At 49.5% G+C, this 12,232-nt stretch overlaps 1 long non-coding RNA gene across 1 annotated transcript; it reads left to right on the top strand.

The window, feature by feature from the left end:
• Nucleotides 1-10,550: 10,550 nt before the first annotated feature.
• Nucleotides 10,551-11,206, top strand: LOC125716423 (uncharacterized). Its single transcript, XR_007384330.1, has 2 exons — nucleotides 10,551-10,718; nucleotides 10,890-11,206. It is a non-coding gene; the product is annotated as an uncharacterized LOC125716423 (long non-coding RNA).
• The last annotated feature ends 1,026 nt before the right edge of the window (nucleotides 11,207-12,232 follow it).

Below are 12,232 nucleotides of genomic sequence, written 5' to 3' on the forward strand. Positions count from 1 at the left end.
TATTGTACGGATATCTTTGATTTGCTTTTAAGTCATAAATCAAAATACCCAACAAAGCGAAGGGGTGCCCCCCCCGTTTGAAGTTCGGATATTTTAGTGATTCACCAGACTCTTCGCATGCAAATCAGAACCACCAGCCGTCCTTCTGATATGTTTGCATGCTTCCGTTCTTTTTGTGGGCAGAGAGCTGCACTGGAGGAATGTTTTCATACCTCTATCCTGTATCACGCTGGCCGCTCAGCGTCGTTCGCAGGCACGCAACCGTCGGAAACGCGCTAATAACAGCCGCTAAGTGATGGGCTATTCTGGGCCCTCAAATGGCCTCAACAAAGCTTACTGGCTCACTTTAAAGGACCGGCTGAGTAATCAGGGACTGAAATCTCGCAGCCCCGCTCTGAGAGACGCTCCCGTGTCTGCTCGCCGTCTGTAAGCGGGCACTTCGTCATGCTGCCCCACTGTGATGCCCGGTCTGATGTGACTGATCCCACACACTGTCAGGGGGCTACAGTCCGCTGATCGGCTGCAGCCCGTGGAGGCTTCTTTCAGAAACATTCCCAGGTTCGCTGGGCCTGGGCTCCTGCAGACCTGCAGCTGCAGAATTAGCATTTTAAATGAAAGGAGTTATTAGGAGGTCATTTGAAGCTGGGGACAGGCACAAGTTTGCCCTCCTTAATCACCACGAGGGCCTGGCTTTGGCAGAGGAGAGGAGCTCAAGTGATTGTCAATTGGCCGCCATTATTTGTTTGATGGGACTTGGGCTGAAATGCTCCTCCTGTCTTAATCACAGCCCTTCACAGGGACACAATTTACAGAAGCTCTCAGAGCCAGACCCCAGATTACAGCTAATCTTCAGAAAACACCTTAATTCAGCTGAAATGGGCCAGAGCAAAGAGGATGGTGGGTTTGTACTTGTTTGTCTTCAGAGTGTGAGAAGAAGTAAGTAGTGAAAGAGTAATAAGAGTAATCTCCAGTGAGGCTCGTGGACCTTCTGGGGGTGTCGTCTCAGCGAGTGTCAGGCCACAGAAAAGTGTTAAGGGTGTTTATCAAGTTCGAGCCGCTGTGAGGGCAAAGGCCATTCTGCTGCACACTCAGCCCCCCCTCCGTAAGGAGGTTTGTCTCCTTTCAATATGATGCCACCAACTGTATGCTGTATGAACTTATGTGTTTGTTTTATTTATGTGTGTTGGTTGTTTTGACTGCTGCCTGTAAACCAAATCGCTCCTTGGGGACAATAAAGACAATCCGGTCCAATGAAAGAGGCCCATTGAAAGGCCCGGGCAGGAGCCCCCCCCCTGAGCAGCGCCTCTCTCATTGATGTGTGTTAGATAGCTGCACCGGGAACTTCCCGAACCATCTGTGTTCCTGGCAGCTTGCAGAATGGCCATGAGAATGAGGAGCAGGCCGTCCCTCGCCGCTCCCAAGCTGTCATGGCGCCACAGCCTCGGACCTGGGGCTGCAGTGCGTCCGCTGGCTTCCCGCTTTACATCCTCTTCTGGGTCCACATCCTGCCTGACTTCCTGCCTGAATGCTGCCCTAAATCCTCCTACGAATGCCGGGGGTGGGGGGCGTGGCCAGGGGCCTGTCAGACCAGTGGAGTATGACCCCCATTCACTGCCTGCTCCTGTGTGCCCCCCCAGTCACTGCCTGCTCCTGTGTGCCCCCCCATTCACTGCCTGCTCCAGTATACCCCCCTTTACTGCCTGCTCCTATGTGCCCCCCCCCCCGTTCACTTCCTGCTCCAGTATACTCCCCATTCACTGCCTGCTCCAGTGTGCCCCCCATTCACTGCCTGCTCCAGTGTACCCCCCCATTCACTGCCTGCTCCTGTGTGCCCCCCCCCCATTCACTGCCTGCCTGTTTATTTATTAATGACGTCCACAATAACTCAGAACCGAGAGGTTATGAGTTGGCTCTCGCAGTGGGATGGATCATTCTGCTGTACTGAAACTCCATGTCCCCCTTTTCCCGTTAGAGACAAGCACAGGTTCTCATTAACATACACATTTCACATTCAGCAGATGTGAAACACATGTGCTATGGAGGAATCCGCAGGGCGTCAGCGGCAAGGCTGAGGGGACAAACAGAGGCATCGGGATGGGGAGGAAATCGTGGAACTATATCATAATAACAAGGACACTGTACAATCATATTGCTCAACTGTCACAATATAAAATACATTTTCAAAATGAAATATTACATTTACAATAAAACTAGCGGCAATACAAGATTTAATTAATATATTATACAGAATTAGCCAGCTTGAAAAGGTGTGTTTTAAAGGCAGCTGGAGAGTCAATGTTCCAAATGTTTTGTGGAGGAGAGTTTCAGGGGACGAGGGGCCACTTGGCTGGAAGGTCGAAGAGATGCATCTTCAGGCATTTCTTGGAGGTGGAGATGGAGTCTGTTGTCCATTGGACCATCAGGGAGTCACACAGGAGAATCTTTGGAGTGACGCTTCCTTTGGTGGTGGGAGACCAAACGGCACTGGTTTACTGACCAAAGGGGGCATGATGGGAGATACTGTACATGGTGGGGAGCCTTTGGATGGAGATAGGTGCTTGGGGGGCATTTTTCATCTGCAGGATGAACTAAGCACAATGCACTGCAAGCTCCAAGCCCACATCCATGACATCACTGTGTTGTTCTGCTGTTCCTCAGTGTTATCTTCATCCGGACTGTAAATAAGGGCCATCTGTTTGCCCCACTACATGTGCGTGTGAGTGCATGAGATGTGTAAAATGCTGTCCCAAGGCCCGTGAGATGTGTAAAATACTGTCCCAAGGCCCATGAGTTGTGTAAAATACTGTCCCAAGGCGTGTGAGATGTGTAAAATGCTGTCCCAAGGCGCGTGAGATGTGTAAAATGCTGTCCCAAGGCGCGTGAGATGTGTAAAATGCTTGCACAGCACAGGACATGTTAGATGTGTAAAATGCTGTCCCAAGGCCCATGAGTTTCATTTAAAAAAGCTGTCCTGTAGCACATGAAATGCTTAAATTGTTGTCCTGTGGTGTGTAAGATGCTGTCCTGGAGAACATGAAAGTTCTCTGTGATGTGTGCATATTCTTGCATTTAAATTGATTTATTCTTGATTTTGGACGGGATATATTTTGACATGTATTTAAAGCTTCCTGAGGGCTTGTAATTGCATAAAGGTAATTTGTGGTTTTGGAAAAGCAATTATTCTTAAACGACTAAAATAAACCCACATTCTGTTGACACAAACTTTTCTTGGTAACCAGGTTTCAAAAGAGCATAAATCTTCCATTGAATTGGGTTTGTCGAACAGCAGCACGTTTAACAAGTTGGGAGTCCTTTAATCTGCGGGTATCACTCACCTCAGAAAGCGTTAACATTTCAGCCTTTTGGAGTATGAACTGCTTGCCATGTGGAAAAAAAAGAAAAAAAAACATGTTTATATTTTGTGACTCACAGAGGCTGGAGAATACGATGAATCCCAGCGGAGGAGCTGTGACGTCCCGACACGCAAACGGACCATTTCGCCTCTGCTCGCACACTCAGGCTTAGACTTGCCAGTAGCCCAGCAACTATTTTGACAGATAGTGGCTCATGATAAACGGCCCTTTTTTCATTGTGAGGTAAATATTTCTGCCAGTCAAGAGAGTTTGTGAAGCAAAACTACATGAATTTTATTTGCTTGATGCTGTCAAATGCACACTGTATGTAAGGAGCTGCTCAACAGTCTGGATGCAGAGAAATATTTTGAGAAATGAAAGACAAAGTTATGAAATAAATTTTTAACGCATGAATAATTAGTATGATTTTGCACGTTTGTCCCCGGTGAGTCTTAGCTGTGCTTTTGCTTTTGCGTCTGTGTCCTGAGGTCTCTAGAAGGTTCCTGTCCTGTGTCATGCCAGCCAGTTCACAGTGCGCGGCTCCATCCCACCCCCGGCAAACCCCAGCAGGAATTTTATCCCCAATAATTTATGCCGGGGGGGTGCCAAGACAAACATCTCGCTTCTTTACACGTGTGCTCCCTCCCCCCCACCTCACAATCTGCCTCACATGTCCTTAAAGGGGGGGGGGCTTCCCGGGCCCACACGCCACAGAGGGTCAGAGGTCAGCATCTTAGACGGGGGCCGCAGTGTGTCAGATGGAGGTGTGTAGACGCCAGATCTTGTGGGTGGGGGGCCCCGGGCAGATGTCAGATGTCACGCGGATGCTGATGGGGAGTGTGCCCCCCGCCCCCCAGGCTGTTTATATAAGATCAGGCCGGATTTCCTGCAACATAATGAAATAATTAGAAGCCCTACAATAAGCACTGCAAAGCCTGGAGCTGTGCCCGGGGCCGGGGCCTGGGTTGGGGTTGGGGCCGCAGACCAGTGCAGGAAGGATGCTGAGGATGTTGGATGGTCCTGCTGCCTGAGGGACATGTGCTTTCATCCTGGGGTTGGAGTAGACAGGTGTGTTGACCCTCACAGACCCCTGTGCTGCCTGGGTTATGGGGCCGTCAGAGTACAAAGGACCTGGGCCTGATCCTCAATGCACTTACCCCCCACCCCCAGGTTGGGGGAGGTCGGGGAGTGGTTACAGCTCAGGCAGGTTTCCAGAGATACACGTGTCTGAGATGCAGAGGCCCAGGTCAGGATCCAGGTGTATGATCTTTACGCCTTTTCCTTTGCAGTGAAGAGTGTTGTCAGGGTCCAGGTGAAACTGCTATTATCACCCCCTCATGGCCAGGACAGGAGTAACGGCTGGGGACCCAGGATCCGAGTGCTGTTCTGTAGATTTAGAGATCAGGGCCTGTTTTTGGTAATTTGCTTTGTAAATACTGGCCATAGCAGGTCTGGTTACATCCGCAAGGCTGTGGGCTCTCAGCCAAGGGGGGGTTAGCTGGGAGTCACGGCTGTGTCTTGTGCCTGGGGCAATGTTGCGGTTGGTCGCCATCACCTGTGAGCTGCATTTGTGAGTGAACAAAACGCACAGTACTCTCCGTCCACAAGGGGCGGCCTGTTTACTGAGGACGTGATGTCATCGAGCCCCTTGTCCTCACAGCTGGGACAGGTGTCCCGGCTTGACCCGCCCCACACCTCGCCTCTGTTATCATTTTCGGAATATTCCAGCAGCCTGCAGTCAGCGGCCAGTTTCATGCTCACCTGCCCCCCCAAGGTGCTCTTTTCACTCGCAGCTTGTTGTCACCTTTAAATAGACTGGATGTGGAGGGGAGGGGGAGGAGAGCGATGGGAATCACATGGGGGGGGGGGGGGGGGCGCTCTGACTGTGAAGTTAAGCAGAGTCTCCTTCCTTTGATACAACAAGGATACAATTTGTTTTGTTAAACCCACGACGGCAGAAGCAGAACACAGTGATTTCTGCTGTTTTTCCTGCACTGTACCACACTGGAACTACACCTACAGCACCCTTTGGGTGTAGTAACACACTGGAACTACACCTAATGGCCCCATGAGGCATACTGGCTCACTGAAACTACATCTACAGCACCATTAAGATGTAGTGAGTCACTGGAACTGCACCTACAGCACATTTGGGTTGTAGAAATGCACTGGAACTACACCATCTGCACCCTATGGGTGTAATGACTGATTGGAGCTACACTTACAGGCCTCCCAGAGAGGTGGGCGGGGGCACCTTACAGGTTATTTTGCGAGACAACAAACAATAATCTAATCAAATGTAAATCGGCCATTTTCAGTATTTGGATTCATGATTACTGTGTGACTTTAGGATGGATGGATGGATGAATGATACATTATTAATTGTATTTGTGAAATTAATAGCAGTTTATTGTCTGTGGTGATGACGTCCACATGAAATGAGAGGGTAGCAGACAGACACTGAAACTGCCTCTGGATCGACTCAGAGATGCTGCCCAGGGAGGTGGTATGTGGGGGGGAGGGGGGGCAGGGGGGGCATCTGTTAGCTTTTAATTCCCTGACATTACCTGTGCACTCTGACTAGGGCAACCAAGAGGTTCGGAAGCTCAGGATGTGTTCAGGAGAAGCTGGAGGAGAGCAGGACCTGCACTGCACAGGAGCTCATACTCACGTCGCTCCGGACCAGCATGATGGCTCATCGTACCAGGGCCTCACTGCCAGCCGAAAAGTGGGAGCGGCAAAATGGCAGGGCCACTCTGTGAGGCCAGAGGGGCCCAAAGCCCCCTCCCGTAAGAGCAGAGGAGCCTTGCCCGTCATCAGAGCTCCCTTCCGGGGGTCGGCGTGAGCGAGAGGACAAATCACTGCCAGATGAGGGAGGGGTAACACACAGTTTCCCCTTTCAATCGGAGGCCCCAGGAGGAAACAGTGCAGGTCTATCAGAATAACAACCATGTCAGCCCAGCATGGACCTATTCACGCGGAGTTACGCATTCTGAGCTATGCACGCGGAGCTACGCATTCTGAGCTATTCACGTGGAGTTACGCATTCTGAGCTATGCACGCGGAGCTACGCATTCTGAGCTATGCACGCGGAGCTACGCATTCTGAGCTATGCACGCGGAGCTACGCATTCTGAGCTATGCACGCGGAGCTACGCATTCTGAGCTATTCACGCGGAGTTACGCATTCTGAGCTATGCACGCGGAGTTACGCATTCTGAGCTATGCACGCGGAGCTACGCATTCTGAGCTATTCACGCGGAGTTACGCATTCTGAGCTATGCACGCGGAGCTACGCATTCTGAGCTATGCACGCGGAGCTACGCATTCTGAGCTATGCACGCGGAGTTACGCATTCTGAGCTATGCACGCGGAGTTACGCATTCTGAGCTATGCACGCGGAGTTACGCATTCTGAGCTATGCACGCGGAGTTACGCATTCTGAGCTATGCACGCAGAGTTACGCAAGCGGAGCTACGCACATGGAGTTACGACATGGAGTTACACACATGGAGTTACACAAGCGGAGCTACGCACGTGGAGTTACGCCCGTGGAGTTACGCATGCGAAGTTACGCCCGTGGAGCTATGGCCGTGGAGTTACATACGCGGAGTTACACAGAGGGCAGGTCCCAAGTGTGACCAATTCAGTGAAGCTGATTGAAAGGCCCAACACCTTCACTCACGTGACATGGGGCGGGGGAGGGGGGGGCAGCTCACTGCTTCGTCAGCTAGCGCACACACCTGTCGTCCACTAAGGAAGCTCTCAGGGACTTCACTCTGAGCGTCCAGGACCTCGGCCTTCCGTAGATGTGGGGGGGCCGCAGCTGGGGTTTCCCCCTGACATGTACACTTATAGCTCAATGCCCATGAGCTCCTCTCTGTTTCTTTCTGCCATCCTCAGTCTACGCTCCCTACTTGGTCCAATCGAAGGCCCTGGATGGACTGAAGGACCAGACCCTGGTTGAACTAAAACACCACTAGAAGCTTCCCTGCAGTAGAAAAAGATCAAACCCATATGGACTCAAGTATCGGAGAAGAGAGAAGGTGTGACGTGCCCTGCGAGTCTCAGAGACCTAAGGGGAAACGCCGACTCAGCGCGCCATGTCTAGACAATACCTTCCTGTCTGTTGGCATCGCGTGCAGGTTTGCCAGGACTGAGAGGAGCGAGGCGGGGGGGGGGGGGGGTGACAGCAAGGGCGCCTGTCACATCTCATTGGGCAGAATTAGCAGGATATCTCAAGGTGAAGAGGGATCACGTGAAGGTCCTTGAAGAAGGAAGTCCCACAGACTAAACCTATTAAGTCCCCCTGGGAGAGCACACACACGGGGGGGCTCTGCTTTCACCCTCCACAGCCCGGGGAGGGGGGGGGCTTTCCTGTTCATTCATGCTGCAGCTCCAAAACATGCAAAAGCACTGAACAGCACTGATAAATAAACAAGCAGGGGGCCGCAGTGCTGGACATTACATTTGTCTCTCTCCTGATCCCCACTTGCTGAGACGGCTCCGACTTTACACACTCACACCTGGGGGGTTCGCCATGCTGCCTGACAGACATGCAGTTAGTCCACCTCAGGCCGCAGGAAAGGCAGAGGGGCCAGCATGTCGCACCGCCACGGAGGGCCGGCAGGAAACGCCGTCTCGGGCTCGCTCTCCGCGGGCGCAGGGTGTTGACGTGTGTTTTGGGTATCACTTCCAGGTTGGGCCAATGTTATCGTCTCCATTTCCTGCTTCCCTCCCGAGAGCATTGAGGCACCATCCCAGGCCATTTGGGAAGCTGTCAGCGAGCCCATTTCCGGCTGAGCCCAACAGCCTGGCGGATCACGCGAAGCTGCATCAGCCACCGCGGGCATGGAGGGGCAGGGAGGGGGTATGGTGGTGGTATGGGCTCCCTGTTTCCCACAGTGACATGGAATACTGCCACACAACAACCAGAGGTTTTACCATGAGTGTCACTTTGTGACATGACCCCTAACTAAAAGTCCATCTGAGAAGCCAACCTGGTTTTTATAAAATGTCAGAAAGTGAAGCCAATTGCCTAGTGACTTATCTACTCTCCTAGAACAGGGAATACGGGTTACGGGTTTGAGTACTGAACATGCTCTAAGCCCCCTGCTCAGCGCTGAAGGATCATGCCACCCACAGCCCTGTAACATCCACTTTGCAAACTCTTTGAACACAAAACTGGTTACTTATCAATGTTGTTCTATGGGGGATGTTTTTGTTCCGATCTTTCTTCTCTGGTCTCAGTGCAGCTGCCTGATCTTCTCATCTGATCCTCTCCAGTTCAGTGACTTCTCACTGGCCCATATTCCTCCCCTCTCAGAAACCTCCATCTCAGTGCACACGTCAGAAAGCTGTTCAGGCCAAACCTCATAACCCTCCTACCCATCACCACTCCTTTGAGTTTCCTTGCATCTTTTCTTCATTGTTCAGAATGAAATGCATTCCCAAGAATGTTCAATACTGATGTACAAGATTGCAGCATCATTTTGGGGTTTTGCAATCATCATTGGCCTGAAATTACGGCTCTGAAGGCATCCAGCTTTTAAAACAAACCTGAACCGCCTGTTTGCTTGACAGTGTACTTTGATTATCTTCCTTTAGACAAAGGATAGCTATCAGGCTGTCCAGACGGTCATATGCAGATCTACTTAAAGAGAAGGAGGCTTCAGTTTTCAGATTAAAATCAGTGGCAGGCCACACCCACCCACTCTCACTGCACCACTCCTTTTCACTGCACACCCTCCACCCTCACTGCATGCCCCTCCCTTCACTGTACACCTTCCTATTTCACTGCACAACCAGGCATCTCACTGCACACCCTCCACCCTCACTGCATGCCCTTCCCTTCACTGTACATCCTCCTATTTCACTGCACACCCAGCCATCTCACTGCACACCTTCTCCTCTCACTGCACACTCTCCCATCTTGCTTTGGCCATAGTACTTTAAGCTGGGGCCTTTTTCTATCACTGTACTAATTAAACAGAATACTGGGTGAAAGATCCTGAAGAGAATCCCGTGGTGAAACACGGTAAAAGGGTCTAAGCGGTATGACCTCTGACAGGAAAGTGGCGACGGACATGGGTGACATCCGGATAAGGTGTGATGCAGCAGGGTGTGCTCAGCTGAGCAGCTGCATAAACACCGAGCACCGGCCCTTTAATTACGCCGCTGTGTTTACACCCATTCTGTGTTCTCTCATCGCCTCTGTTTTTACGCTTTCCCTAAAATAGGCTGTACGTGGGTAAAGGCAGGAGCACACCACTCCGCCTCAGGAGGGGGGGCATATTGCCATCACAAGCCTATTAATAGGCTGAGTCAAAATACGGGGGTCGGCAGACGGCGGCATGTCGCTTCCTACTGCGCCACGGCACCTCAGAGATGAACATCTCGGCCGTCCCTGAGGAGACATCGGGGAGCAGCGTGGTGTGGAGAGGGATGGCCTCCTTTGGGGGAAGGAGGGGGCTGGGGAGGCGAAACAGCACTTAAAAGGAGGCTTATAAGGGGGCCTCTAACGACCAACGCAGCATCTTCTCCTCCGACATCCAGATCCCATCCCCGCATTCATGATGCCGCTCGTCACTCATCCACCACAGTCATTTACAGTTAAGATCTTCCTGCTCTGCTACCCCACTGGGCTGTGAGGAGCTTCTTGTTCTCTGTTCACACACTGTGTCATTATGAGGCCAAAGATGTTCTCCTGTGTAGAAACTTCATGGAGAGTTTTCATTTGATCTTATCAGCTTGAGAAAAATAAGCCCCAAACAAGAAAAGACATGAATGGTGGCACACACACACACACACACACAAACAGATCCAGATGCACACACAGATTCAGACACACACACACACTCAGTAACTGTTGCCTGGTGCCTCTGAGCATAAACGCCGGCAAGGAACCTTCAGAGTGACCCTTGGGTCAGCCGCATCAGGGTGCCAGAGAAGCCCCTATGATCTCATTGAGCTCTAAACCCAAATATCTGCAAGAAGACACACAAATATACATAAAAGTACGGTGATCTTGTAAGGAAACTTGGCATTTTCCATTCACCTGGCCGACTCACAAAGAGTCTATTCGTGTGAACTTGTGCATATATCCCGCTCATTGAACTGCAACTATAGTGCATCCGACCTGTAGGGGGCAGCACAGGCAGGGTCCCCAGCCACTAAGTTTGTGTGAGCAGGGCACGGGGTGACCGACCGAGTGAGCGGCGCTGGTATGGCTCACGAAGCTGAAGTCTCCTCTACCTTCTGGAGCGATGTAACAAAGTCTACTGGATGTATCTGCATGTAAAAGGAAATAATTAACGTCTCTTGAAATCATTCATGGAAGACTGCGCAGCCCTATAATCTAACTAAGGTGCAAAATAGTCCTACAAGCCGTGGGAAATTAGTTAGGCGTTGTAGGGATAAAAAACACTGATTGATACTAGTGCTGAAGAATAATAAGCTATCAGAGCCTTTCTTATCAAGATAAATATATGTTCATATTTTAATAAGTGGTATTTTCATAATGAACTATTTCTTTCAGTGCCACCGAAGGAAATGTGCCGAAAGGCAGGAGTCTGGGGAGTACTTCTGCCGCCGGCCTGTCAAGGAGCTCCACACGGCGGAAACGTGAGCCAAGTGCTGGAAGTGTTTGACGCGAAAAACCTACGTGCTGCTCCAGACCTCCATCCGGCTCCAGACCTCCGTGCTTCTCCGTCCCCAAGCCGCATTTAGGGCCTTTTTAATGCTTAACTTTTTAATGCAGCTACCAAATGCATGTCCGAGACTTGGATGGCTGTCGGATACACGTATTTCCTCTGTATTTTGACTGCATTGTAAATAAACCGTATTTGACATTAACGGAATTTCGCACAAATGTTGATTCAAAAGTGCCAAAAACTGGCAGGGTAATCTGTAACTACTGAAACGTGTAAATCAATGACATTGTGTTCATTTAAGCAACACGTTCCAAAAGTGGTTGATTTAAACTACAGCATTAATCGATTATCCTGTACGTTCACTATATAAAAACCAAGGCATGATAATTAAAAAAATTAGACCGGCATACGATAATCAGCTATTAGCTTTAAATTTAACACTATTTGCGGAAGACGAGATTTAGTGCCATTTAAATTTTCTGGCATGTAGGCCTAAAGTGTCAATTATTATACCTACAATTTGCATTTGTTATCGAACTTGAATCAGTTACAATTCCAGCTTAAAATTAGTGTCATTCAATATTCCTGAATAATGGCCACCATCTTTAACAAACCGTGTGAACGTCTGACTTTTCATAAATATAGGCTATAAAACACGAAAGATAAAGGTAAAAAAAATACACTAAACACTGAACAATGTATTCATTTTATTCAGGTAATACTGGTGTTGCGAAAAATAAAATCATTTTATTTTAATGGTACATTCTGCAAACAAATTTTGGTGAATATGGGGCGCGGGTTAAAACTGAGGGACGGAAAACGACGGCCGAGGGTCGTGCAGTCGAGCGAGGAAGCCGGCGCGCGACGCCAGCTTTAAATAACGGTCCATCCAGTATATTTCCGAAATCAACGTGGCGTGAGCAGTCACCCGTCATTTTGTTAATGGAAAAAATTACATTATTTTTAAACTTTTATTTTCCACAGTATCGGTTATATATGGTTATACGCGCTTAAACAACAACAAATAATAATAATAATTATTATTATATGCATACCTATGTTAACAATAGTTTCCATTTGTAACAGAGACAATGGTGTAAATTTATGTCACGTTTTATGCTATTATGTGTCTTGGAGAAATTAAGAGAAATTAGAGAATACTGCAAATATGTCATAGTATCTAATATATGCAAAAACACGCGCGAAGCCCTAATATTAATTTATTTTA

Source organism: Brienomyrus brachyistius, chromosome 21 (genome assembly GCF_023856365.1).
Source record: "Brienomyrus brachyistius isolate T26 chromosome 21, BBRACH_0.4, whole genome shotgun sequence".
NCBI classification, from domain to species: Eukaryota; Metazoa; Chordata; class Actinopteri; order Osteoglossiformes; family Mormyridae; genus Brienomyrus; species Brienomyrus brachyistius.